The following is a 26,117-nucleotide window of genomic DNA, read 5'->3' on the forward strand; positions in this document are numbered from 1 at the left end:
CAAGAAGCAACGCATGATTGCCACTTCCCGTGACTGTCTTTTCATCCTGCAGCGCATTCTCAACGTGGGACGGAATTGACCCAAAAGGGGGCGTTGTCGAACAGTGGAATCCGCCTTATAAAGAACGCCGCTGCAAACCCAGGGTTCAGTTCGGCGCGGCGCGCGTCTAAGGCAATTTCAAGCATTTTGTTTGGTGTTGCAGTTCTGGAAGCATGCTGATTCCGTCCCCCAAGAAGCAACGCATGATTGCCACTTCCCGTGACTGTCTTGTCATCCTGCAGCGCATTCTCAACGTGGGACGGAATTGACCCAAAAGGGGGCGTTGTCGAACAGTGGAATCCGCCTTATAAAGAACGCCGCTCAAACCCAGGCTTCAGTTCGGCGCGGCGCGCGTCTAAGGCACTTTCAAGCATTTTGTTTGGTGTTGCAGTTCTGGAAGCATGCTGATTCCGTCCCCCAAGAAGCAACGCATGATTGCCACTTCCCGTGACTGTCTTGTCATCCTGCAGCGCATTCTCAACGTGGGACGGAATTGACCCAAAAGGGGGCGTTGTCGAACAGTGGAATCCGCCTTATATAGGACGCCGCTGCAAACCCAGGCTTCAGTTCGGCGCGGCGCGCGTCTAAGGCACTTTCAAGCATTTTGTTTGCTGTTGCATTTCAGGAAGCGTGCTGATTCCGTCGCCCAATAAGCAACGCATGATTGCCACTTCCCGTGACTGTCTTGTCATCCTCCAGCGCATTCTCAACGTGGGACGGAATTGACCCAAAAGTGGGCGTTGTCGAACAGTGGAATCCGCCTTATAAAGAACGCCGCTGCAAACCCAGGCTTCAGTTCGGCGCGGCGCGTCTAAGGCACTTTCAAGCAATTTGTTTGCTGTTGCAGTTCTGGAAGCGTGCTGATTCCGTCGCCCAAGAAGCAACGCACGATTGCCACCTCCCGTGACTGTATCGTCATCCTGCAGCGCATGCTCAACCTGGGATGGAATTGACCCAAAAGGGGGCGTTGTCGAACAGTGAAATCCGCCTTATAAAGAACGCCGCTCCAAACCAAGGCTTCAGTTCGGCGCGGCGGCGTCTAAGGCCCTTTGAAGCATTTTGTTTGCTGCTGCAGTTCTGGAAGCGTGCTGATTCCGTCGCGCAAGAAGCAACGCACGATTGCCGCCTCCCGTGACTGTATCGTCATCCTGCAGCGCATGCTCAACCTGGGATGGAATTGACCCAAAAGGGGGCGTTGTCGAACGGTGGAATCCGCCTTATAAAGAACGCCGCTGCAAACCCAGGCTTCAGTTCGGCGCTGCGCGCGTCTAAGGCACTTTCAAGCATTTTGTTTGCTGTTGCAGTTCAGGAAGCGTGCTGGTTCCATAGCCCAAGAAGCAACTCCCAATTGACACTTCCCGTGGCTGTCTCGTCATCCTGAAGCGCATGCTCAACGTGGGACGGAATTGACCCGAAAGGGGGCGTTGTCGAACAATGGAATTCGCCTTATAAAGAACACCGCTGCAAACCCAGGCTTCAGTTCGGCGCGGCGCGCGTCTAAGTCACTTTCAAGCATCTTGTTTGCTGTTGCAGTTCTGGAAGAGTGCTGATTCCGTCCCCCAAGAAGCAACGCATGATTGCCACTTCCCGTGACTGTCTTGTCATCCTGCAGCGCATTCTCAACGTGGGACGGAATTGACCCAAAACGGGGCGTTGTCGAACAGTGGAATCCGCCTTATAAAGAACGCCGCTGCAAACCCAGTCTTCAGATCGGCGCGGCGCGCGTCTAAGGCACTTTCAAGCATTTTGTTTGGTGTTGCAATTCTGGAAGCATGCTGATTCCATAGCCCAAGAAGCAACTCCCAATTGACACTTCCCGTGGCTGTCTCGCCTTCCTGAAGCGCATGCTCAACGTGGGACGGAATTGACCCGAAAGGGGGCGTTGTCAAACAATGGAATCCGCCTTATAAAGAACGCCGCTCAAACCCAGGCTTCAGTTTGGCGCGGCGCGCGTCTAAGGCACTTTAAAGCATTTTGTTTGCTGTTGCACTTCTGGAAGCATGCTGATTCCGTCGCCCAAGAAGCAACGCACGATTGCCACCTCCCGTGACTGTCTCGTCATCCTGCAGAGCATGCTCAACATGGGACGGAATTGACCCAAAAGGGGGCGTTGTCGAACAGTGGAATCCGCCTTATAAAGAACGCCGCTCAAACCCAGGCTTCCGTTCGGCGCGGCGCGCGTCTAAGGCACTTTCAAGCATTTTGTTTGGTGTTGCAGTTCTGGAAGCATGCTGATTCCGTCCCCCAAGAAGCAACGCATGATTGCCACTTCCCGTGACTGTCTTGTCATCCTGCAGCGCATTCGCAACGTGGGACGGAATTGACCCAAAAGGGGGCGTTGTCGAACAGTGGAATCCGCCTTATAAAGAACGCCGCTGCAAACCCAGGCTTCAGTTCGGCGCGGCGCGTCTAAGGCACTTTCAAGCAATTTGTTTGCTGTTGCAGTTCTGGAAGCGTGCTGATTCCGTCGCCCAAGAAGCAACGCACGATTGCCACCTCCCGTGACTGTATCGTCATCCTGCAGCGCATGGTCAACCTGGGATGGAATTGACCCAAAAGGGGGCGTTATCGAACAGTGAAATCCGCCTTATAAAGAACGCCGCTGCAAACCAAGGCTTCAGTTCGGCGCGGCGCGTCTAAGGCACTTTCAAGCAATTTGTTTTCTGTTGCAGTTCTGGAAGCGTGCTGATTCCGTCGCCCAAGAAGCAACGCACGATTGCCACCTCCCGTGACTGTCTCGTCATCCTGCAGAGCATGCTCAACATGGGACGGAATTGACCCAAAAGGGGGCGTTGTCGAACAGTGGAATCCGCCTTATAAAGAACGCCGCTCAAACCCAGGCTTCAGTTCGGCGCGGCACGCGTCTAAGGCACTTTCAAGCATTTTGTTTGCTGTTGCATTTCTGGAAGCGTGCTGATTCCGTCGCCCAATAAGCAACGCATGATTGCCACTTCCCGTGACTGTCTTGTCATCCTGCAGCGCATTCTCAACGTGGGACGGAATTGACCCAAAAGGGGGCGTTGTCGAACAGTGGAATCCGCCTTATAAAGAACGCCGCTGCAAACCCAGGCTTCAGTTCGGCGCGGCGCGTCTAAGGCACTTTCAAGCAATTTGTTTTATGTTGCAGTTCTGGAAGCGTGCTGATTCCATAGCCCAAGAAGCAACTCCCAATTGACACTTCCCGTGGCTGTCTCGTCATCCTGAAGCGCATGCTCAACGTGTGACGGAATTGACCCGAAAGGGGGCGTTGTCGAACAATGGAATTCGCCTTATAAAGAACACCGCTGCAACCCAGGCTTCAGTTCGGCGCGGCGCGTCTAAGGCACTTCCAAGCAATTTGTTTTCTGTTGCAGTTCTGGAAGCGTGCTGATTCCGTCGCCCAAGAAGCAACTCCCAATTGACACTTCCCGTGGCTGTCTCGTCATCCTGAAGCGCATGCTCAACGTGGGACGGAATTGACCCGAAAGGGGGCGTTGTCGAACAGTGGAATCCGCCTTATAAAGAACGCCGCTCAAACCCAGGCTTCAGTTCGGCGCGGCGCGTCTAAGGCACTTCCAAGCAATTTGTTTTCTGTTGCAGTTCTGGAAGCGTGCTGATTCCGTCGCCCAAGAAGCAACGCACGATTGCCACCTCCCGTGACTGTCTCGTCATCCTGCAGAGCATGCTCAACATGGGACGGAATTGACCCAAAAGGGGGCGTTGTCGAACAGTGGAATCCGCCTTATAAAGAACGCCGCTCAAACCCAGGCTTCAGTTCGGCGCGGCGCGCGTCTAAGGCACTTTCAAGCATTTTGTTTGCTGTTGCAGTTCTGGAAGCATGCTGATTCCGTCGCCCAAGAAGCAACGCACGATTGCCACCTCCCGTGACTGTCTCGTCATCCTGCAGAGCATGCTCAACATGGGACGGAATTGGCCCAAAAGGGGGCGTTGTCGAACAGTGGAATCCGCCTTATAAAGAACGCCGCTCAAACCCAGGCTTCAGTTCGGCGCGGCGCGCGTCTAAGGCACTTTCAAGCATTTTGTTTGGTGTTGCAGTTCTGGAAGCATGCTGATTCTGTCCCCCAAGAAGCAACGCATGATTGCCACTTCCCGTGACTGTCTTGTCATCCTGCAGCGCATTCTCAACGTGGGACGGAATTGACCCAAAAGGGGGCGTTGTCGAACAGTGGAATCCGCCTTATATAGGACGCCGCTGCAAACCCAGGCTTCAGTTCGGCGCGGCGCGCGTCTAAGGCACTTTCAAGCATTTTGTTTGCTGTTGCATTTCTGGAAGCGTGCTGATTCCGTCGCCCAATAAGCAACGCATGATTGCCACTTCCCGTGACTGTCTTGTCATCCTGCAGCGCATTCTCAACGTGGGACGGAATTGACCCAAAAGGGGGCGTTGTCGAACAGTGGAATCCGCCTTATAAAGAACGCCGCTGCAAACCCAGGCTTCAGTTCGGCGCGGCGCGTCTAAGGCACTTTCAAGCAATTTGTTTTATGTTGCAGTTCTGGAATCGTGCTGATGACGTCGCCCAAGAAGCAACGCACGATTGCCACCTCCCGTGACTGTCTCGTCATCCTGCAGAGCATGCTCAACATGGGACGGAATTGACCCAAAATGGGGCGTTGTCGAACAGTGGAATCCGCCTTATAAAGAACGCCGCCCAAACCCAGGCTTCAGTTTGGCGCAACGCGCGTCTAAGGCACTTTCAAGCATTTTGTTTGGTGTTGCAGTTCTGGAAGCATGCTGAGTCCGTCCCCCAAGAAGCAACGCATGATTGCCACTTCCCGTGACTGTCTTGTCATCCTGCAGCGCATTCTCAACGTTGGACGGAATTGACCCAAAAGGGGTCGTTGTCGAACAGTGGAATCCGCCTTATAAAGAACGCCGCTGCAAACCCAGGCTTCAGTTCGGCGCGGCGCGTCTAAGGCACTTTCAAGCAATTTGTTTGCTGTTGCAGTTCTGGAAGCGTGCTGATTCCGTCGCCCAAGAAGCAACGCACGATTGCCACCTCCCGTGACTGTATCGTCATCCTGCAGCGCATGCTCAACCTGGGATGGAATTGACCCAAAAGGGGGCGTTGTCGAACAGTGAAATCCGCCTTATAAAGAACGCCGCTGCAAACCAAGGCTTCAGTTCGGCGCGGCGGCGTCTAAGGCCCTTTGAAGCATTTTGTTTGCTGCTGCAGTTCTGGAAGCGTGCTGATTCCGTCGCGCAAGAAGCAACGCACGATTGCCGCCTCCCGTGACTGTATCGTCATCCTGCAGCGCATGCTCAACCTGGGATGGAATTGACCCAAAAGGGGGCGTTGTCGAACAGTGGAATCCGCCTTATAAAGAACGCCGCTGCAAACCCAGGCTTCAGTTCGGCGCGGCGCGTGTCTAAGGCACTTTCAAGCATTTTGTTTGGTGTTGCAGTTCTGGAAGCATGCTGATTCCATAGCCCAAGAAGCAACTCCCAATTGACACTTCCCGTGGCTGTCTCGCCATCCTGAAGCGCATGCTCAACGTGGGACGGAATTGACCCGAAAGGGGGCGTTGTCGAACAATGGAATCCGCCTTATAAAGAACGCCGCTCAAACCCAGGCTTCAGTTTGGCGCGGCGCGCGTCTAAGGCACTTTAAAGCATTTTGTTTGCTGTTGCAGTTCTGGAAGCATGCTGATTCCGTCGCCCAAGAAGCAACGCACGATTGCCACCTCCCGTGACTGTCTCGTCATCCTGCAGAGCATGCTCAACATGGGACGGAATTGACCCAAAAGGGGGCGTTGTCGAACAGTGGAATCCGCCTTATAAAGAACGCCGCTCAAACCCAGGCTTCAGTTCGGCGCGGCGCGCGTCTAAGGCACTTTCAAGCATTTTGTTTGGTGTTGCAGTTCTGGAAGCATGCTGATTCCGTCCCCCAAGAAGCAACGCATGATTGCCACTTCCCGTGACTGTCTTCTCATCCTGCAGCGCATTCTCAACGTGGGACGGAATTGACCCAAAAGGGGGCGTTGTCGAACAGTGGAATCCGCCTTATAAAGAACGCCGCTGCAAACCCAGGCTTCAGTTCGGCGCGGCGCGTCTAAGGCACTTTCAAGCAATTTGTTTGCTGTTGCAGTTCTGGAAGCGTGCTGATTCCGTCGCCCAAGAAGCAACGCACGATTGCCACCTCCCGTGACTGTCTCGTCATCCTGCAGAGCATGCTCAACATGGGACGGAATTGACCCAAAAGGGGGCGTTGTCGAACAGTGGAATCCGCCTTATAAAGAACGCCGCTCAAACCCAGGCTTCAGTTCGGCGCGGCGCGCGTCTAAGGCACTTTCAAGCATTTTGTTTGGTGTTGCAGTTCTGGAAGCATGCTGATTCCGTCCCCCAAGAAGCAACGCATGATTGCCACTTCCCGTGACTGTCTTGTCATCCTGCAGCGCATTCTCAACGTGGGACGGAATTGACCCAAAAGGGGGCGTTGTCGAACAGTGGAATCCGCCTTATATAGGACGCCGCTGCAAACCCAGGCTTCAGTTCGGCGCGGCGCGCGTCTAAGGCACTTTCAAGCATTTTATTTGCTGTTGCATTTCTGGAAGCGTGCTGATTCCGTCGCCCAATAAGCAACGCATGATTGCCACTTCCCGTGACTGTCTTGTCATCCTGCAGCGCATTCTCAACGTGGGACGGAATTGACCCAAAAGGGGGCGTTGTCGAACAGTGGAATCCGCCTTATAAAGAACGCCGCTGCAAACCCAGGCTTCAGTTCGGCGCGGCGCGGCGCGTCTAAGGCACTTTCAAGCAATTTGTTTTCTGTTGCAGTTCTGGAAGCGTGCTGATTCCGTCGCCCAAGAAGCAACGCACGATTGCCACCTCCCGTGACTGTCTCGTCATCCTGCAGAGCATGCTCAACATGGGACGGAATTGACCCAAAAGGGGGCGTTGTCGAACAGTGGAATCCGCCTTATAAAGAACGCCGCTGCAAACCCAGGCTTCAGTTCGGCGCGGCGCGTCTAAGGCACTTTCAAGCAATTTGTTTTATGTTGCAGTTCTGGAATCGTGCTGATGACGTCGCCCAAGAAGCAACGCACGATTGCCACCTCCCGTGACTGTCTCGTCATCCTGCAGAGCATGCTCAACATGGGACGGAATTGACCCAAAATGGGGCGTTGTCGAACAGTGGAATCCGCCTTATAAAGAACGCCGCCCAAACCCAGGCTTCAGTTTGGCGCAACGCGCGTCTAAGGCACTTTCAAGCATTTTGTTTGGTGTTGCAGTTCTGGAAGCATGCTGAGTCCGTCCCCCAAGAAGCAACGCATGATTGCCACTTCCCGTGACTGTCTTGTCATCCTGCAGCGCATTCTCAACGTTGGACGGAATTGACCCAAAAGGGGTCGTTGTCGAACAGTGGAATCCGCCTTATAAAGAACGCCGCTGCAAACCCAGGCTTCAGTTCGGCGCGGCGCGTCTAAGGCACTTTCAAGCAATTTGTTTGCTGTTGCAGTTCTGGAAGCGTGCTGATTCCGTCGCCCAAGAAGCAACGCACGATTGCCACCTCCCGTGACTGTATCGTCATCCTGCAGCGCATGCTCAACCTGGGATGGAATTGACCCAAAAGGGGGCGTTGTCGAACAGTGAAATCCGCCTTATAAAGAACGCCGCTGCAAACCAAGGCTTCAGTTCGGCGCGGCGGCGTCTAAGGCCCTTTGAAGCATTTTGTTTGCTGCTGCAGTTCTGGAAGCGTGCTGATTCCGTCGCGCAAGAAGCAACGCACGATTGCCGCCTCCCGTGACTGTATCGTCATCCTGCAGCGCATGCTCAACCTGGGATGGAATTGACCCAAAAGGGGGCGTTGTCGAACAGTGGAATCCGCCTTATAAAGAACGCCGCTGCAAACCCAGGCTTCAGTTCGGCGCGGCGCGTGTCTAAGGCACTTTCAAGCATTTTGTTTGGTGTTGCAGTTCTGGAAGCATGCTGATTCCATAGCCCAAGAAGCAACTCCCAATTGACACTTCCCGTGGCTGTCTCGCCATCCTGAAGCGCATGCTCAACGTGGGACGGAATTGACCCGAAAGGGGGCGTTGTCGAACAATGGAATCCGCCTTATAAAGAACGCCGCTCAAACCCAGGCTTCAGTTTGGCGCGGCGCGCGTCTAAGGCACTTTAAAGCATTTTGTTTGCTGTTGCAGTTCTGGAAGCATGCTGATTCCGTCGCCCAAGAAGCAACGCACGATTGCCACCTCCCGTGACTGTCTCGTCATCCTGCAGAGCATGCTCAACATGGGACGGAATTGACCCAAAAGGGGGCGTTGTCGAACAGTGGAATCCGCCTTATAAAGAACGCCGCTCAAACCCAGGCTTCAGTTCGGCGCGGCGCGCGTCTAAGGCACTTTCAAGCATTTTGTTTGGTGTTGCAGTTCTGGAAGCATGCTGATTCCGTCCCCCAAGAAGCAACGCATGATTGCCACTTCCCGTGACTGTCTTCTCATCCTGCAGCGCATTCTCAACGTGGGACGGAATTGACCCAAAAGGGGGCGTTGTCGAACAGTGGAATCCGCCTTATAAAGAACGCCGCTGCAAACCCAGGCTTCAGTTCGGCGCGGCGCGCGTCTAAGGCACTTTCAAGCATTTTGTTTGCTGTTGCAGTTCTGGAAGCATGCTGACCCGTCCCCCAAGAAGCAACGCATGATTGCCACTTCCCGTGACTGTCTTGTCATCCTGCAGCGCATTCTCAACGTGGGACGGAATTGACCCAAAAGGGGGCGTTGTCGAACAGTGGAATCCGCCTTATAAAGAACGCCGCTGCAAACCCAGGCTTCAGTTCGGCGCGGCGCGTCTAAGGCACTTTCAAGCAATTTGTTTTCTGTTGCAGTTCTGGAATCGTGCTGATTCCGTCGCCCAAGAAGCAACGCACGATTGCCACCTCCCGTGACTGCCTCGTCATCCTGCAGAGCATGCTCAACATGGGACGGAATTGACCCAAAAGGGGGCGTTGTCGAACAGTGGAATCCGCCTTATAAAGAACGCCGCTCAAACCCAGGCTTCAGTTCGGCGCGGCGCGCGTCTAAGGCACTTTCAAGCATTTTGTTTGGTGTTGCAATTCTGGAAGCATGCTGAGTCCGTCCCCCAAGAAGCAACGCATGATTGCCACTTCCCGTGACTGTCTTGTCATCCTGCAGCGCATTCTCAACGTGGGACGGAATTGACCCAAAAGGGGGCGTTGTCGAACAGTGGAATCCGCCTTATAAAGAACGCCGCTGCAAACCCAGGCTTCAGTTCGGCGCGGCGCGTCTAAGGCACTTTCAAGCAATTTGTTTGCTGTTGCAGTTCTGGAAGCGTGCTGATTCCGTCGCCCAAGAAGCAACGCACGATTGCCACCTCCCGTGACTGTATCGTCATCCAGCAGCGCATGCTCAACCTGGGATGGAATTGACCCAAAAGGGGGCGTTGTCGAACAGTGAAATCCGCCTTATAAAGAACGCCGCTGCAAACAAAGGCTTCAGTTCGGCGCGGCGGCGTCTAAGGCCCTTTCAAGCATTTTGTTTGCTGCTGCAGTTCTGGAAGCGTGCTGATTCCGTCGCGCAAGAAGCAAAGCACGATTGCTGCCTCCCGTGACTGTATCGTCATCCTGCAGCGCATGTTCAAACTGGGATGGAATTGACCCAAAAGGGGGCGTTGTCGAACATTGGAATCCGCCTTATAAAGAACGCCGCTGCAAACCCAGGCTTCAGTTCGGCGCTGCGCGCGTCTAAGGCACTTTCAAGCATTTTGTTTGCTGTTGCAGTTCTGGAAGCGTGCTGATTCCATAGCCAAAGAAGCAACTCCCAATTGACACTTCCCGTGGCTGTCTCGTCATCCTGAAGCGCATGCTCAACGTGGGACGGAATTGACCCGAAAGGGGGCGTTGTCGAACAATGGAATCCGCCTTATAAAGAACACCGCTGCAAACCCAGGCTTCAGTTCGGCGCGGCGCGCGTCTAAGGCACTTTCAAGCATCTTGTTTGCTGTTGCAGTTCTGGAAGAGTGCTGATTCCGTCGCGCAAGAAGCAACGCACTATTGCCGCCTCCCGTGACTGTATCGTCATCCTGCAGCGCATGCTCAACCTGGGATGGAATTGACCCAAAAGGGGGCGTTGTCGAACAGTGGAATCCGCCTTATAAAGAACGCCGCTGCAAACCAAGGCTTCAGTTCGGCGCTGCGCGCGTCTAAGGCACTTTCAAGCATTTTGTTTGCTGTTGGAGTTCTGGAAGCGTGCTGATTCCATAGCCCAAGAAGCAACTCCCAATTGACACTTCCCGTGGCTGTCTCGTCATCCTGAAGCGCATGCTCAACGTGGGACGGAATTTACCCGAAAGGGGGCGTTGTCGAACAATGGAATCCGCCTTATAAAGAACGCCGCTCAAACCCAGGCTTCAGTTTGGCGCGGCGCGCGTCTAAGGCACTTTCAAGCATTTTGTTTGCTGTTGCAGTTCTGGAAGCATGCTGATTCCGTCGCCCAAGAAGCAACGCACGATTGCCACCTCCCGTGACTGTCTCGTCATCCTGCAGAGCATGCTCAACATGGGACGGAATTGACCCAAAAGGGGGCGTTGTCGAACAGTGGAATCCGCCTTATAAAGAACGCCGCTCAAACCCAGGCTTCAGTTCGGCGCGGCGCGCGTCTAAGGCACTTTCAAGCATTTTGTTTGGTGTTGCAGTTCTGGAAGCATGCTGATTCCGTCCCCCAAGAAGCAACGCATGATTGCCACTTCCCGTGACTGTCTTGTCATCCTGCAGCGCATTCTCAACGTGGGACGGAATTGACCCAAAAGGGGGCGTTGTCGAACAGTGGAATCCGCCTTATATAGGACGCCGCTGCAAACCCAGGCTTCAGTTCGGCGCGGCGCGCGTCTAAGGCACTTTCAAGCATTTTGTTTGCTGTTGCATTTCTGGAAGCGTGCTGATTCCGTCACCCAATAAGCAACGCATGATTGCCACTTCCCATGACTGTCTTGTCATCCTGCAGCGCATTCTCAACGTGGGACGGAATTGACCCAAAAGGGGGCGTTGTCGAACAGTGGAATCCGCCTTATAAAGAACGCCGCTGCAAACCAAGGCTTCAGTTCGGCGCTGCGCGCGTCTAAAGCACTTTCAAGCATTTTGTTTGCTGTTGCAGTTCTGGAAGCATGCTGATTCCGTCGCCCAAGAAGCAACGCACGATTGCCACCTCCCGTGACTGTCTCGTCATCCTGCAGAGCATGCTCAACATGGGACGGAATTGACCCAAAAGGGGGCGTTGTCGAACAGTCGAATCCGCCTTATAAAGAACGCCGCTCAAACCCAGGCTTCAGTTCGGCGCGGCGCGCGTCTAAGGCACTTTCAAGCATTTTGTTTGGTGTTGCAGTTCTGGAAGCATGCTGATTCCGTCCCCCAAGAAGCAACGCATGATTGCCACTTCCCGTGACTGTCTTGTCATCCTGCAGCGCATTCTCAACGTGGGACGGAATTGACCCAAAAGGGGGCGTTGTCGAACAGTGGAATCCGCCTTATAAAGAACGCCACTGCAAACCCAGGCATCAGTTCGGCGCGGCGCGTCTAAGGCACTTTCAAGCAATTTGTTTGCTGTTTCAGTTCTGGAAGCGTGCTGATTCCGTCGCCCAAGAAGCAACGCACGATTGCCACCTCCCGTGACTGTATCGTCATCCTGCAGCGCATGCTCCACCTGGGATGGAATTGACCCAAAAGGGGGCGTTGTCGAACAGTGAAATCTGCCTTATAAAGAACGCCGCTGCAAACCAAGGCTTCAGTTCGGCGCGGCGGCGTCTAAGGCCCTTTCAAGCATTTTGTTTGCTGCGGCAGTTCTGGAAGCGTGCTCATTCCGTCGCGCAAGAAGCAACGCACGATTGCCGCCTCCCGTGACTGTATCGTCATCCTGCAGCGCATGCTCAACCTGGGATGGAATTGACCCAAAAGGGGGCGTTGTCGAACAGTGGAATCCGCCTTATGAAGAACGCCGCTGCAAACCCAGGCTTCAGTTCGGCGCTGCGCGCGTCTAAGGCACTTTCAAGCATTTTGTTTGCTGTTGCAGTTCTGGAAGCGTGCTGATTCCATAGCCCAAGAAGCAACTCCCAATTGACACTTCCCGTGGCTGTCTCGTCATCCTGAAGCGCATGCTCAACGTGGGACGGAATTGACCCGAAAGGGGGCGTTGTCGAACAATGGAATCCGCCTTATAAAGAACACCGCTGCAAACTCAGGCTTCAGTTCGGCGCTGCGCGCGTCTAAGGCACTTTCAGGTATTTTGTTTGCTGTTGCAGTTCTGGAAGCGTGCTGATTCCATAGCCCAAGAAGCAACTCCCAACTGACACTTCCCGTGGCTGTCTCGTCATCCTGAAGCGCATGCTCAACGTGGGACGGAATTGACCCAAAAGGGGGCGTTGTCGAACAGTGGAATCCGCCTTATAAATAACGCCGCTGCAAACCCAGGCTTCAGTTCGGCGCGGCGCGCGTCTAGGGCACTTTCAAGCATTTTGTTTGCTGTTGCAGTTCTGGAAGCGTGCTGATTCCGTCGCCCAAGAAGAAAAGCACGATAGCCACCTCCAGTAACTGTCACGTCACCCTGCAGCGCATGCTCAACGTGGGACGGAATTGGCCCAAAAGAGGGCGTTGTCGAACAGTGGAATCCGCCTTATAAAGAACGCCGCTGCAAACCCAGGCTTCAGTTCGGCGCGGCGCGCGTCTAAGGCACTTTCAAGCATTTTGTTTGCTGTTGCATTTCTGGAAGCGTGCTGATAACGTCGCCCAAGAAGCAACGCACGATTGCCACCTCCCGTGACTGTCTCGTCATATTGCAGCGCATGCTCAACGTGGGACGGAATTGACCCAAAAGGGGGCATTGTCTATCAGTGGAATCCGCCTTATAAAGAACGCCCCTACAAACCCAAGCTTCAGTTCGGCGCGGCGCGCGTCTAAGGCACTTTCAAGCATTTTTTTTGGTGTTGCAGTTCTGGAAGCGTGCTGATTCCGTCCCCCAAGAAGCAACGCATGATTGCCACTTCCAGTGACTGTCTTGTCATCCTGCAGCGCATTCTCAACGTGGGACGGAATTGACCCAAAAGGGGGCGTTGTCGAACAGTGGAATCCGCCTTATAATGAACGCCGCTGCAAACCCAGGCTTCAGTTCGGCGTGGCGCGCGTCTAAGGCACTTTCAATCATTTTGTTTGCTGTTGCATTTCTGGAAGCGTGCTGATTCCGTCGCCCAAGAAGCAACGCACGATTGCCACCTCCAGTGCAGTCTCGTCATTCTGCAGCGCATGCTCAACGTGGGACGGAATTGACCCAAAAGGGGACGTTGTCGAACAGTGGAATCCGCCTTATATAGGACGCCGCTGCAAACCCAGGCATCAGTTCGGCGCGGCGGCGTCTAAGGCACTTTCAAGCATTTTGTTTGTTGTTGCAGTTCTGGAAGCGTGCTGATTCCGTCGCCCAAGAAGCAACGCACGATTGCCACCTCCCGTGACTGTCTCGTCATCCTGCAGAGCATGCTCAACATGGGACGGAATTGACCCAAAAGGGGGCGTTGTCGAACAGTGGAATCCGCCTTATAAAGAACGCCGCTCAAACCCAGGCTTCAGTTCGGCGCGGCGCGCGTCTAAGGCACTTTCAAGCATTTTGTTTGGTGTTGCAGTTCTGGAAGCGTGCTGAATCCGTCCCCAAGAAGCAACGCATGATTGCCACTTCCCGTGACTGTCTTGTCATCCTGCAGCGCATTCTCAACGTGGGACGGAATTGACCCAAAAGGGGGCGTTGTCGAACAGTGGAATCCGCCTTATAAAGAACGCCGCTGCAAACCCAGGCTTCAGTTCGGCGCGGCGCGCGTCTAAGGCGCTTTCAAGCATTTTGTTTGCTGTTGCATTTCTGGAAGCATGCTGATTCCGTCCCCCAAGAAGCAACGCATGATTGCCACTTCCAGTGACTGTCTTTTCATCCTGCAGCGCATTCTCAACGTGGGAAGGAATTGACCCAAAAGGGGGCGTTGTCGAACAGTGGAATCCGCCTTAAAATGAACGCCGCTGCAAACCCAGGCTTCAGTTCGGCGTGGCGCGCGTCTAAGGCACTTTCAATCATTTTGTTTGCTGTTGCATTTCTGGAAGCGTGCTGATTCCGTCGCCCAAGAAGCAACGCACGATTGCCACCTCCAGTGCAGTCTCGTCATTCTGCAGCGCATGCTCAACGTGGGACGGAATTGACCCAAAAGGGGGCGTTGTCGAACAGTGGAATCCGCCTTATAAAGAACGCCGCTGCAAACCCAGGCTTCAGTTAGGCGCTGCGCGCGTTCAAGGCACTTTCAAGCATTTTGTTTGCTGTTGCAGTTCTGGAAGCGTGCTGATTCCATAGCCCAAGAAGCAACTCCCAATTGACACTTCCCGTGGCTGTCTCGTCATTCGGAAGCGCATGCTCAACGTGGGACGGAATTGACCCGAAAGAGGGCGTTGTCGAACAATGGAATCCGCCTTATAAAGAACACCGCTGCAAACCCAGGCTTCAGTTCGGCGCGGCGCGCGTCTAAGGCACTTTCAAGCATCTTGTTTGCTGTTGCAGTTCTGGAAGAGTGCTGATTCTGTCGCGCAAGAAGCAACGCACGATTTCCACCTCCCGTGACTGTCTCGTCATCCTGCAGCGCATGCTCAACGTGGGACGGAATTGACCCAAAAGGGGGCGTTGTCGAACAGTGGAATCCGCCTTTTAAATAACGCCGCTGCAAACCCAGGCTTCAGTTCGGCGCGGCGCGCGTCTAGGGCACTTTCAAGCATTTTGTTTGCTGTTGCAGTTCTGGAAGCGTGCTGATTCCGTCGCCCAAGAAGAAAAGCACGATAGCCACCTCCAGTAACTGTCTCGTCACCCTGCAGCGCATGCTCAACGTGGGACGGAATTGACCCAAAAGGGGGCGTTGTCGAACAGTGGAATCCGCCTTATAAAGAACGCCGCTGCAAACCCAGGCTTCAGTTCGGCGCGGCGCGCGTCTAAGGCACTTTCAAGCATTTTGTTTCCTGTTGCAGTTCTGGAAGCGTGCTGATAACGTCGCCCAAGAAGCAACGCACGATTGCCACCTCCCGTGACTGTCTCGTCATCTTGCAGCGCATGCTCAACGTGGGACGGAATTGACCCAAAAGGGGGCATTGTCTAACAGTGGAATCCGCCTTATAAAGAACGCCCCTACAAACCCAAGCTTCAGTTCGGCGCGGCGTTCGTCTAAGGCACTTTCAAGCATTTTGTTTGCTGTTGCAGTTCTGGAAGCGTGCTGATTCCGCCGCCCAAGAAGCAATGCACGATTGCCACCTCCGTGACTGTCTCGTCATCTTGCAGCGCATGCTCAACGTACGACAGAATTGACCCAAAAAGGGGCGTTGTCGAACAGTGGAATCCGCCTTATAAAGAACGCCGCTGCAAACTCAGGCTTCAGTTTGGCGCGGCGCGCGTCTAAGGCACTTTCAAGCATTTTGTTTGCTGTTGCAGTTCTGGAAGCATGCTGATTCCGTCGCCCAAGAAGCAACGCACGATTGCCACCTCCCGTGACTGGCTCGTCATCCTGCAGAGCATGCTCAACATGGGACGGAATTGACCCAAAAGGGGGCGTTGTCGAACAGTGGAATCCGCCTTATAAAGAACGCCGCTCAAACCCAGGCTTCAGTTCGGCGCGGCGCGCGTCTAAGGCACTTTCAAGCATTTTGTTTGGTGTTGCAGTTCTGGAAGCGTGCTAATTCCGTCCCCCAAGAAGCAACGCATGATTGCCACTTCCCGTGACAGTCTTGTCATCCTGCAGCGCATTCTCAACGTGGGACGGAATTGACCCAAAAGGGGGCGTTGTCGAACAGTGGAATCCGCCTTATAAAGAACGCCGCTGCAAACCCAGGCTTCAGTTTGGCGCGGCGCGCGTCTAAGGCACTTTCAAGCATTTTGTTTGCTGTTGCAGTTCTGGAAGCGTGCTGATTCCGTCGCCCAAGAAGCAACGCACGATTGCCACCTCCCGTGACTGTCTCGTCATCTTGCAGCGCATGCTCAACGTGGGACGGAATTGACCCAAAAGGGGGCATTGTCGAACAGTGGAATCCGCCTTATAAAGAACGCCGGTACAAATCCAAGCTTCAGTTCGGCGCGGCGTTCGTCTAAGGCATATTCAAGCATTTTGTTTGCTGTTGCAGTTCTGGAAGCGTGCTGATTCCGTCGCCCAAGAAGCAACGCACGATTGCCACCTCCCGTGACTGTCTCGTCATCTTGCAGCGCATGCTCAACGTGCGACAGAATTGACCCAAAAAGGGGCGTTGTCGAACAGTGGAATCCGCCTTATAAAGAACGCCGCTGCAAACCCAGGCTTCAGTTTGGCGCGGCGCGCGTCTAGGGCACGTTCAAGCAATTTGTTTTCTGTTGCAGTTCTGGAAGCGTGCTGATTCCGTCGCCCAAGAAGCAACGCACGATTGCCACCTCCCGTGACTGTCTCGTCATCCTGCAGAGCATGCTCAACATGGGACGGAATTGACCCAAAAGGGGGCGTTGTCGAACAGTGGAATCCGCCTTATAAAGAACGCCGCTCAAACCAAGGCTTCAGTTCGGCGCGGCGCGCGTCTAAGGCACTTTCAAGCATTCTGTTTGGTGTTGCAGTTCTGGAAGCATGCTGATTCCGTCCCCCAAGAAGCAACGCATGATTGCCATTTCCCGTGACTGTCTTGTCACCCTGCAGCGCATTCTCAACGTGGGACGGAATTGACCCAAAAGGGGGCGTTGTCGAACAGTGGAATCCGCCTTATAAAGAACGCCGCTGCAAACCCAGGCTTCAGTTCGGCGCGGCGCGTCTGAGGCACTTTCAAGCATTTTGTTTGCTGTTGCAGTGCTAGAAGCGTGCTGATTCCGTCGCCCAAGAAGCAACGAACGATTGCCACCTCCCGTGACTGTCTCGTCATCCTGCAGCGCATGCTCAACGTGGGATGGAATTAACCCAAAAGGGGGCGTTGTCGAACAGTGGAATCCGCCTTATAAAGAACGCCGCTGCAAACCCAGGCTTCAGTTCGGCGCGGCGCGCGTCTAAGGCGCTTTCAAGCATTTTGTTTGCTGTTGCAATTCTGGAAGCTCGCTGATTCCGTCGCCCAAGAAGCAACGCACGATTGCCGCCTCCCGTGACTGTCTCGTCATCCTGCAGCGCATGCTCAACGTGGGATGGAATTGACCCAAAAGGGGGCGTTGTCGAACAGTGGAATCCGCCTTATAAAGAACGCCGCTCAAACCCAGGCTTCAGTTCGGCGCGGCGCGCGTCTAGGGCACTTTCAAGCATTTTGTTTGCTGTTGCATTTCTGGAAGCGTGCTGATTCCATCGCCCAAGAAGCAACTCCCAATTGACACTTCCCGTGGCTGTCTCGTCATTCTGAAGCGCATGCTCAACGTGGGACGGAATTGACCCGAAAGAGGGCGTTGTCGAACAATGGAATCCGCCTTATAAAGAATACCGCTGCAAACCCAGGCTTCAGTTCGGCGCGGCGCGCGTCTAAGGCACTTTCAAGCATCTTGTTTGCTGTTGCAGTTCTGGAAGAGTGCTGATTCTGTCGCGCAAGAAGCAACGCACGATTTCCACCTCCCGTGACTGTCTCGTCATCCTGCAGCGCATGCTCAACGTGGGACGGAATTGACCCAAAAGGGGGCGTTGTCGAACAGTGGAATCCGCCTTTTAAATAACGCCGCTGCAAACCCAGGCTTCAGTTCGGCGCGGCGCGCGTCTAGGGCACTTTCAAGCATTTTGTTTGCTGTTGCAGTTCTGGAAGCGTGCTGATTCCGTCGCCCAAGAAGAAAAGCACGATAGCCACCTCCAGTAACTGTCTCGTCACCCTGCAGCGCATGCTCAACGTGGGACGGAATTGACCCAAAAGGGGGCGTTGTCGAACAGTGGAATCCGCCTTATAAAGAACGCCGCTGCAAACCCAGGCTTCAGTTCGGCGCGGCGCGCGTCTAAGGCACTTTCAAGCATTTTGTTTCCTGTTGCAGTTCTGGAAGCGTGCTGATAACGTCGCCCAAGAAGCAACGCACGATTGCCACCTCCCGTGACAGTCTCGTCATCTTGCAGCGCATGCTCAACGTGGGACGGAATTGACCCAAAAGGGGGCATTGTCTAACAGTGGAATCCGCCTTATAAAGAACGCCCCTACAAACCCAAGCTTCAGTTCGGCGCGGCGTTCGTCTAAGGCACTTTCAAGCATTTTGTTTGCTGTTGCAGTTCTGGAAGCGTGCTGATTCCGCCGCCCAAGAAGCAATGCACGATTGCCACCTCCGTGACTGTCTCGTCATCTTGCAGCGCATGCTCAACGTACGACAGAATTGACCCAAAAAGGGGCGTTGTCGAACAGTGGAATCCGCCTTATAAAGAACGCCGCTGCAAACTCAGGCTTCAGTTTGGCGCGGCGCGCGTCTAAGGCACTTTCAAGCATTTTGTTTGCTGTTCCAGTTCTGGAAGCATGCTGATTCCGTCGCCCAAGAAGCAACGCACGATTGCCACCTCCCGTGACTGGCTCGTCATCCTGCAGAGCATGCTCAACATGGGACGGAATTGACCCAAAAGGGGGCGTTGTCGAACAGTGGAATCCGCCTTATAAAGAACGCCGCTCACACCCAGGCTTCAGTTCGGCGCGGCGCGCGTCTAAGGCACTTTCAAGCATTTTGTTTGGTGTTGCAGTTCTGGAAGCGTGCTGATTCCGTCCCCCAAGAAGCAACGCATGATTGCCACTTCCCGTGACAGTCTTGTCATCCTGCAGCGCATTCTCAATGTGGGACGGAATTGACCCAAAAGGGGGCGTTGTCGAACAGTGGAATCCGCCTTATAAAGAACGCCGCTGCAAACCCAGGCTTCAGTTTGGCGCGGCGCGCGTCTAAGGCACTTTCAAGCATTTTGTTTGCTGTTGCAGTTCTGGAAGCGTGCTGATTCCGTCGCCCAAGAAGCAACGCACGATTGCCACCTCCCGTGACTGTGTCGTCATCTTGCAGCGCATGCTCAACGTGGGACGGAATTGACCCAAAAGGGGGCATTGTCGAACAGTGGAATCCGCCTTATAAAGAACGCCGGTACAAATCCAAGCTTCAGTTCGGCGCGGCGTTCGTCTAAGGCATATTCAAGCATTTTGTTTGCTGTTGCAGTTCTGGAAGCGTGCTGATTCCGTCGCCCAAGAAGCAACGCACGATTGCCACCTCCCGTGACTGTCTCGTCATCTTGCAGCGCATGCTCAACGTGCGACAGAATTGACACAAAAAGGGGCGTTGTCGAACAGTGGAATCCGCCTTATAAAGAACGCCGCTGCAAACCCAGGCTTCAGTTTGGCGCGGCGCGCGTCTAAGGCACGTTCAAGCAATTTGTTTTATGTTGCAGTTCTGGAAGCGTGCTGATTCCGTCGCCCAAGAAGCAACGCACGATTGCCACCTCCCGTGACTGTCTCGTCATCCTGCAGAGCATGCTCAACATGGGACGGAATTGACCCAAAAGGGGGCGTTGTCGAACAGTGGAATCCGCCTTATAAAGAACGCCGCTCAAACCAAGGCTTCAGTTCGGCGCGGCGCGCGTCTAAGGCACTTTCAAGCATTCTGTTTGGTGTTGCAGTTCTGGAAGCATGCTGATTCCGTCCCCCAAGAAGCAACGCATGATTGCCATTTCCCGTGACTGTCTTGTCACCCTGCAGCGCATTCTCAACGTGGGACGGAATTGACCCAAAAGGGGGCGTTGTCGAACAGTGGAATCCGCCTTATAAAGAACGCCGCTGCAAACCCAGGCTTCAGTTCGGCGCGGCGCGTCTGAGGCACTTTCAAGCATTTTGTTTGCTGTTGCAGTGCTGGAAGCGTGCTGATTCCGTCGCCCAAGAAGCAACGCACGATTGCCACCTCCCGTGACTGTCTCGTCATCCTGCAGCGCATGCTCAACGTGGGATGGAATTAACCCAAAAGGGGGCGTTGTCGAACAGTGGAATCCGCCTTATAAAGAACGCCGCTGCAAACCCAGGCTTCAGTTCGGCGCGGCGCGCGTCTAAGGCGCTTTCAAGCATTTTGTTTGCTGTTGCAATTCTGGAAGCTCGCTGATTCCGTCGCCCAAGAAGCAACGCACGATTGCCGCCTCCCGTGACTGTCTCGTCATCCTGCAGCGCATGCTCAACGTGGGATGGAATTGACCCAAAAGGGGGCGTTGTCGAACAGTGGAATCCGCCTTATAAAGAACGCCGCTCAAACCCAGGCTTCAGTTCGGCGCGGCGCGCGTCTAGGGCACTTTCAAGCATTTTGTTTGCTGTTGCAGTTCTGGAAGCGTGCTGATTCCGTCGCCCAAGAAGAAAAGCACGATAGCCACCTCCAGTAACTCTCTCGTCACCCTGCAGCGCATGCTCAACGTGGGACGGAATTGACCCAAAAGGGGGCGTTGTCGAACAGTGGAATCCGCCTTATAAAGAACGCCGCTGCAAACCCAGGCTTCAGTTCAGCGCGGCGCGCGTCTAAGGTACTTTCAAGCATTTTGTTTGCTGCTGCAGTTCTGGAAGCGTGCTGATAACGTCGCCCAAGAAGCAACGCACGATTGCCACCTCCCGTGACTGTCTCGTCATCTTGCAGCGCATGCTCAACGTGGGACGGAATTGACCCAAAAGGGTGCATTGTCTAACAGTGGAATCCGCCTTATAAAGAACGCCCCTACAAACCCAAGCTTCAGTTCGGCGCGGCGTGCGTCTAAGGCACTTTCAAGCATTTTGTTTGCTGTTGCATTTCTTGAAGCGTGCTGATTCCGTCGCCCAAGAAGCATCGCACAATTGCCACCTCCCGTGACTGTCTCGTCATCCTGCAGAGCATGCTCAACATGGGACGGAATTGACCCAAAAGGGGGCGTTGTTGAACAGTGGAATCCGCCTTATAAAGAACGCCGCTCAAACCCAGGCTTCACTTCGGCGCGGCGCGCTTCTAAGGCACATTCAAGCATTTTTTTGGTGTTGCAGTTCTGGAAGCATGCTGATTCCGTCCCCCAAGAAGCAACGCATGATTGACACTTCCCGTGGCTGTCTCGTCATCCTGAAGCGCATGCTCAACGTGGGACGGAATTGACCCGAAAGGGGACGTTGTCGAACAATGGAATCCGCCTTATAAATAACGCCGCTGCAAACCCAGGCTTCAGTTCGGCGCGGCGCGCGTCTAGGGCACTTTCAAGCATTTTGTTTGCTGTTGCAGTTCTGGAAGCGTGCTGATTCCGTCGCCCAAGAAGAAACGCACGATAGCCACCTCCAGTAACTGTGTCGTCACCCTGCAGCGCATGCTCAACGTGGGACAGAATTGGCCCAAAAAGGGGGCGTTGTCGAACAGTGGAATCCGCCTTATAAAGAACGCCGCTGCAAACCCAGGCTTCAGTTCGGCGCGGCGTTCGTCTAAGGCAATTTCAAGCATTTTGTTTGCTGTTGCAGTTCTGGAAACGTGCTGATTCCGTCGCCCAAGAAGCAACGCACGATTGCCACCTCCCGTGACTGTCTCATCTTGCAGGGCATGCTCAACGTGCGACAGAATTGACTCAAAAGGGGGCGTTGTCGAACAGTGGAATCCGCCTTATAAAGAACGCCGCTGCAAACCCAGGCTTCAGTTTGGCGCGGCGCGCGTCTAAGGCACTTTCAAGCATTTTGTTTGCTGTTGCAGTTCTGGAAGCGTGCTGATTCCGTCACCCAAGAAGCAACGCACGATTGCCACCTCCAGTGACAGTCTCGTCATTCTGCAGCGCATGCTCAACGTGGGACGGAATTGAGTTGAAATGGGGAGTTGGCGAACAGTGGAATCCGCTTTATAAACAACGCCGCAGCAAAGCCAGGCTTCGGTTCAGCGCGGCGCGCGTCTAAGGCACTTTCAAGCATTTTGTTTGCTGTTGCAGATCTGGAAGCGCGCTGATTCCGTCGCCCAAGAAGCAACGCACGATTGCCACCTCCCGTGACTGTATCGTCATCCTGCAGCGAATGCTCAACCTGGGATGGAATTGACCCAAAAGGGGGTGTTGTCGAACAGTGAAATCCGCCTTATAAAGAACGCCGCTGCAAACCAAGGCTTCAGTTCGGCGCGGCGGCGTCTAAGGCCCTTTGAAGCATTTTGTTTGCTGCTGCAGTTCTGGAAGCGTGCTGATTCCGTCGCGCAAGAAGCAACGCACGATTGCCACCTCCCGTGACAGTATCGTCATCCTGCAGCGCATGCTCAACCTGGGATGGAATTGACCCAAAAGGGGGCGTTGTCGAACAGTGGAATCCGCCTTATAAAGAACGCCGCTGCAAACCCAGGCTTCAGTTCGGCGCGGCGCGCGTCTAAGGCACTTTCAAGCATTTTGTTTGCTGTTGCAGTTCTGGAAGCGTGCTGATTCCATAGACCAAGAAGCAACTCCCAATTGACACTTCCCGTGGCTGTCTCGTCATCCTGAAGCGCATGCTCAACGTGGGACGGAATTGACCCGAAAGGGGACGTTGTCGAACAATGGAATCCGCCTAATAAATAACGCCGCTGCAAACCCAGGCTTCAGTTCGGCGCGGCGCGCGTCTAGGGCACTTTCAAGCATTTTGTTTGCTGTTGCAGTTCTGGAAGCGTGCTGATTCCGTCGCCCAAGAAGAAACGCACGATAGCCACCTCCAGTAACTGTGTCGTCACCCTGCAGCGCATGCTCAACGTGGGACGGAATTGACCCAAAAGGGGGCGTTGTCGAACAGTGGAATCCGCCTTATAAAGAACGCCGCTGCAAACCCAGGCTTCAGTTCGGCGCGGCGTTCGTCTAAGGCAATTTCAAGCATTTTGTTTGCTGTTGCAGTTCTGGAAGCGTGCTGATTCCGTCGCCCAAGAAGCAACGCACGATTGCAACCTCCCGTGACTGTCTCATCTTGCAGGGCATGCTCAACGTGCGACAGAATTGACCCAAGAGGGGGCGTTGTCGAACAGTGGAATCCGCCTTATAAAGAACGCCGCTGCAAACCCAGGCTTCAGTTTGGCGCGGCGCGCGTCTAAGGCACTTTCAAGCATTTTGTTTGCTGTTGCAGTTCTGGAAGCATGCTGATTCTGTCGCCCAAGAAGCAACGCACGATTTCCACCTCCCGTGACTGGCTCGTCATCCTGCAGCGCATGCTCAACATGGGACGGAATTGACCCAAAAGGGGGCGTTGTCGAACAGTGGAATCCATCTTATAAAGAACGCCGCTGCAAACCCAGGCTTCAGTTCCGCGCAGCGCGTCTAAGGCACTTTCAAGCATTTTGTTTGCTGTTGCAGTTCTGGAAGCGTGCTGATTCTGTCGCCCAAGAAGCAACGCACGATTGCCACCTCCCGTGACTGTCTCGTCATCTTGCAGCGCATGCTCATCGTGGGACGGAATTGACCCAAAAGGGGGCATTGTCGAACAGTGGAATCCGCCTTATAAAGAACGCCGCTACAAATCCAAGCTTCAGTTCGGCGCGGCGTTCGTCTAAGGCACTTTCAAGCATTTTGTTTGCTGTTGCAGTTCTGGAAGCATGCTGTTTCCGTCGCCCAAGAAGCAACGCACGATTGCCACCTCCCTTGACTGTCTCGCCATCCTGCAGAGCATGCTCAACATGGGACGTAATTGACCCAAAAGGGGGCGTTGTCGAATGGGGGAATCCGCCTTATAAAGAACGCCGCTCAAACCCAGGCTTCAGTTCGGCGCGGCGCGCGTCTAAGGCACTTTCAAGCATTTTGTTTGGTGTTGCAGTTCTGGAAGCGTGCTGATTCCGTCCCCCAAGAAGCAACGCATGATTGCGACCTCCCGGGACTGTCTTGTCATCCTGCAGCGCATTCTCAACGTGGGACGGAATTGACCCAAAAGGGGGCGTTGTCGAACAGTGGAATCCGCCTTATAAAGAACGCCGCTGCAAACCCAGGCTTCAGTTCGGCGCGGCGCGCGTCTAAGGCACTTTCAAGCATTTTGTTTGCTGTTGCATTTCTGGAAGCGTGCTGATTCCGTCGCCCAAGAAGCAACGCACGATTGCCACCTCCAGTGACAGTCTCGTCATTCTGCAGCGCATGCTCAACTTGGGAAGGAATTGACCCAAAAGGGGGCGTTGTCGAACAGTGGGATCCGCCTTATATAGGACGCCGCTGCGAACCCAGGCATCAGTTCGGCGCGGCGGCGTCTAAGGCACTTTCAAGCATTTTGTTTGCTGTTGCAGTTCTGGAAGCGTGCTGATTCCGTCGCCCTAGAAGCAACGCACGATTGCCACCTCCCGTGACTGTCTCGTCATCTTGCCGCGCATGCTCAATGTCGGACGGAATTGACCCAAAAGGTTGAGTTGTCGAACAGTGGAATCCGCCTTATAAAGAACGCCGCTGGAAATCCAGGCTTCAGTTCGTCACGGCGCGCGTCTAAGGCACTTTCAAGCATTTTGTTTGCTGTTGCATTTCTGGAAGCGTGCTGATTCCGTCGCCCAAGAAGCAACGCACGATTGCCCCCTCCCGTGACTGTCTCGTCATCTTGCAGCGCATGCTCAACGTGGGACGGAATTGACCCAAAAGGGGGCATTGTCGAACAGTGGAATCCGCCTTATAAAGCACGCCGCTACAAACCCAAGCTTCAGTTCGGCGCGGCGTTCGTCTAAGGCACTTTCAAGCATTTTGTTTGCTGTTGCAGTTCTGGAAGCGTGCTGATTCCGTAGCCCAAGAAGCAACGCACGATTGCCACCTCCCGTGACTGTCTCGTCATCTTGCAGCGCATGCTCAACTTGCGACAGAATTGACCCAAAAGGGGGCGTTGTCGAACAGTGGAATCCGCCTTATAAAGAACGCCGCTCAAACCCAGGCTTCAGTTCGGCGCGGCGCGCGTCTAAGGCACTTTCAAGCATTTTGTTTGCTGTTGCAGTTCTGGAAGCGTGCTGATTCCGTCGCCCAAGAAGCAACGCACGATTGCCACCTCCCGTGACTGTCTCGTCATCCTGCAGCGCATGCTCAACGTGCGACAGAATTGATCCAAAAGGGGGCATTGTCGAACAGTGGAATCCGCCTTATAAAGAACGCCGCTACAAATCCAAGCTTCAGTTCGGCGCGGCGGCGTCTAAGACACTTTCAAGCATTTTGTTTGGTGTTGCAGTTCTGGAAGCGTGCTGATTCCGTCCCCCAAGAAGCAACGCATGATTGCCTCTTCCCGTGACTGTCTTGTCATCCTGCAGCGCATTCTCAACGTGGGACGGAATTGACCCAAAAGGGGGCGTTGTCGAACAGTGGAATCCGCCTTATAAAGAACGCCGCTGCAAACCCAGGCTTCAGTTCGGCGCGGCACGCGTCTAAGGCACTTTCAAGCATTTTGTTTGCTGTTGCAGTTCTGGAAGCGTGCTGATTCCGTCGCCCAAGAAGCAACGCATGATTGCCATTTCCCGTGACTGTCTTGTCACCCTGCAGCGCATTCTCAACGTGGGACGGAATTGACCCAAAAGGGGGCGTTGTCGAACAGTGGAATCCGCCTTATAAAGAACGCCGCTGCAAACCCAGGCTTCAGTTCAGCGCGGCGCGCGTCTAAGGTACTTTCAAGCATTTTGTTTGCTGCTGCAGTTCTGGAAGCGTGCTGATAACGTCGCCCAAGAAGCAACGCACGATTGCCACCTCCCGTGACTGTCTCGTCATCTTGCAGCGCATGCTCAACGTGGGACGGAATTGACCCAAAAGGGTGCATTGTCTAACAGTGGAATCCGCCTTATAAAGAACGCCCCTACAAACCCAAGCTTCAGTTCGGCGCGGCGTTCGTTTAAGGCACTTTCAAGCATTTTGTTTGCTGTTGCATTTCTTGAAGCGTGCTGATTCCGTCGCCCAAGAAGCATCGCACAATTGCCACCTCCCGTGACTGTCTCGTCATCCTGCAGAGCATGCTCAACATGGGACGGAATTGACCCAAAAGGGGGCGTTGTTGAACAGTGGAATCCGCCTTATAAAGAACGCCGCTCAAACCCAGGCTTCACTTCGGCGCGGCGCGCGTCTAAGGCACTTTCAAGCATTTTTTTGGTGTTGCAGTTCTGGAAGCATGCTGATTCCGTCCCTCAAGAAGCAACGCATGATTGCCACTTCCAGTGACTGTCTTGTCATCCTGCAGCGCATTCTCAACGTGGGACGGAATTGACCCAAAAGGGGGCGT

This window comes from Amblyomma americanum, chromosome 5, assembly GCF_052857255.1.
Source record: "Amblyomma americanum isolate KBUSLIRL-KWMA chromosome 5, ASM5285725v1, whole genome shotgun sequence".
Classification (NCBI taxonomy): domain Eukaryota; kingdom Metazoa; phylum Arthropoda; class Arachnida; order Ixodida; family Ixodidae; genus Amblyomma; species Amblyomma americanum.